Source organism: Marmota monax, unplaced genomic scaffold, assembly GCF_021218885.2.
Source record: "Marmota monax isolate L192 unplaced genomic scaffold, Marmota_monax_Labrador192_F-V1.1 WCK01_AAM20220418_F8-fsc00009, whole genome shotgun sequence".
In the NCBI taxonomy this organism is placed as follows: Eukaryota; Metazoa; Chordata; class Mammalia; order Rodentia; family Sciuridae; genus Marmota; species Marmota monax.
Window position 1 is genome coordinate 17053306 of NW_026694710.1, and position 3139 is coordinate 17056444.

Consider the following 3139-nt stretch of genomic DNA (forward strand, 5'->3'; position numbering starts at 1 on the left):
TATCATTACTGTGAAAAGCACCTCACTCTCTTACTGAATTCTGACGCTTGCTCTTTGAGATAGTTGTTAGGGCAAAGTAAGACACAAGGTGCAAGATGGGGAGTGGTGGGAAACACTTTTCACATAAGAGATAAAATATGTCACTAATTAGTAGTTGAGGAAAAATTCATGTAATAGTCAACAAGCATTTATTGACCTTGATTAGGTCCCAGCCACTGTGCAACTTGGCTTTATTAAAAATTAAGTCTCCTGTAAGTTGGCTCCGGAAAGCTTTATCTTTAATTTTCTGTATTAGTCAAGTTAAGATGAGTGATGCTGCATTAATAAAACAATAAAACAAAGTTTATTTTTCACTCACTTAAGATGAGTTGAGCTTCCAGATACCTCTCCAGGGCAGGACATCATGTAGTGGCAGTGGTTTAATTTTTGAAGTGTAATCCAATAAGACTGATGACCAAGCACTTCAGCTCCTGGAGAAGATAATGAAATACGTGTAAGCCATCTGGACCTTTGTGTTGATTGATATCAATAAGCGAACCAGTTTTTGATGTTGTGAAAGAAATGTTCATCTCCAATGACGACTGCAAGCTCCTGAGGGCTTATTTGGTCAGGAGGAGGCCACAGTGTATCATCCTCTTTGGCAATTTTACTGTCATCAATGATTCTCTTCAATTCCCCCGTCACAGTTTTCTATACCTAGGCTCCTTTTCTGATCATGACATCATTTTTGTAATTGCTGTTGTTGGCATACCTCAATTTGCAATTAGGTTGGAACTCAAAATCCAAGAACTCGCAACTGAACTTGCCTTGGTGACCCACATAGTAATGCAGATGAAAGTCACTCTCCTTGACTCACAAGACTGAATCATCACAGGGTCTTTGACTCCCATGTGACCACCCCAGCAGGGGAAGAGGACATGTAGGGTTCAAATCAAATTTGTTTTATGGCCCCACCTAAATACAAAGGAGGTAAGGTAGTGTGATCCTTTTGTATGCTGAAAGGAACCTGCTAATGAGTGTATACCACAAGCCTCCACCTTATTTCTGGAGTAAAATAAAGTGGCTTTCTCCCTCTTTCCCTTCCTCTTGTCCCTCCCTTTCCTGACTTCCAGAGACCCCAGGGTAGTGGACTTCTCTTTTAATTCCACAGCTATACATTCAGAAATCGTACCAACTGACCAGGCTGCCTCAGCCTGGGGAGGCTGAGGGTGATTAATGACTTGCTCAGGTTTGCCTACCCCGTATTGCTCTATTTTCAATCATACTGTGCATTGCATAACTTTACAATTGATGGGGTGCACCTGCTCCCAGTGCAACAGTCTCCTGGAGACATCCAGAACTGCTCCAGGCAGGGGCAGGGGCAGGGGCAGCTGCTAGAAGGTCAGATTTCCTTAGCAACATATCACTTAGCAACAGTGAGCTGGTTGGTAAGGCCTGGGTTCTGAAGAAGGAGAGCCACGATGGAATAACAGTCTGACAGAGGGAAGACTGTCTGAGAGCAGCAGAGCAAAATCCTAAGAAATGTCGATGGTGGGCATTCTGGACCCCACACTGAATGGAGCACAAGGGAGGTACCCCAAAATGGCACTGTAGCTATTGTTCAGTTCTGAAATTGAAACTGTAGAAATTCTCCCAGGAAACATAATTTCTTTTCAAGGCTTTTTTTCTTTCTTCTTCTTCTTCTGTTTTTTTTTTTTTCAATCTGATGGGAATCTACTGTGTATGCTTCACAATCGATTATGCATTTTTATTGCTTTGAAGTGATAATCTCCCCCAGTATCATGGTGATTTCTTCATCTGCTGGAAGAGGATCTGTGTGTCACCCCTGTATGCTTGAATGATTTCAAACCCCCTCCTGCATAGTCCTCTGGGGTCATCACAGGAACAAATGGAGGCACAAAACCACATTATTTGGAGCACCTCGAAAAACTTCACACACTTGTTCAGTCACAGTGGGTGGCAGGGCCACAAGAAAGCAAGACGTTGGTTTAATTTTGTTAGGATTGTATTGGCAGGATAACACAGTGGTGAAGCATCTAGCTTCTGAACTCAGACCTAGGTTGGAATCATGATTTGGTCACTCACTATTGGGGTGACCCTGGGGATGTGGCTCTTTAAGCCTTGATTCTTCTCATCTATAAAATGGGAGAAATAACAGATTTGATCTTGTGGAATTACTGTGAGAATTAGGTAAGTTAAGGCATAGAAAGCACTTGGCCTAGGGCCTGATGGCTAATACGTGCCCAATTCATACTGGTTTTTATTATTAGTAAGCTCTAGCAATGCTGTTCATGGAGAAAATAAGTGTTAGTTTATGTCTTTATCCAATAAAACCTTGGAAAATAAATCATTATTTACTAGAGTTTATTTTTCTGTTCAAATCTATTCAATCCTGAAGTCCAAGTAGAAGTCAAATGGGGTTTTTGGTACTGAAACAAAGATCAGCGGGGACTGCTGTATCAGGAAGTAGGGATTGCAAATCGTAAATGTGGCCTCTGAAGTTTTTCTTTGTTGTGGACAATATTTCTGTTGTTTTAAGCTTGATCAGCTGCCAACAGTGAAGAACCAAGAGATTTTCACATAAAAATTACTGTCTCCTTCTAGACTTGTGTGGGTCTGCTTTACTCTTTTATGTTACCTGCTGTGATAGAAGACAATGGCCCCCCAAAGATGTCCATGTTCTAATCCTGAATTTCTTAGGCTACATGGCAGAGGGAAATCAAGGTTGTAAACTAGGTTAAAGGTGAACCCCTGCTTGGGGACTGGCTTTCAGTGTGGGTGGCCGTGCTCAGATTGTTCTTTGGAGGAGAGAAGGCTGCCTTTAGTAAGATGGTCCCATACTTACGGTGATTTGACTTAGGAATTTTGACTTTATGATCAACACACATTTGGTGGAATCCACACATGGAATTCTGATCTTTCCCCAGGCCAGTTACGTGTGGTAAAATCCTCACAATACTGGGCAGGGACAGGGGGCTGCATGTCCTGGTCAGCCGGGCCATCCCAAGGGAGCAACCAAATCTCTATAGTGTGCCGCGTTGCCAGCGTTTTTTTGGACACAGATACTCAATGTATTCCATGAGATACCCAACACTTCACTATGAAATCAGCATTGTGTTCCATGATTCTGCCCAACCGT

General features: G+C 42.4%; 1 pseudogene; it reads right to left on the reverse strand.

Moving 5' to 3' along the window:
- Positions 1–419: 419 nt before the first annotated feature.
- Positions 420–2678, reverse strand: LOC131423359 (protein mago nashi homolog; annotated as a pseudogene).
- Positions 2679–3139: the final 461 nt, after the last annotated feature.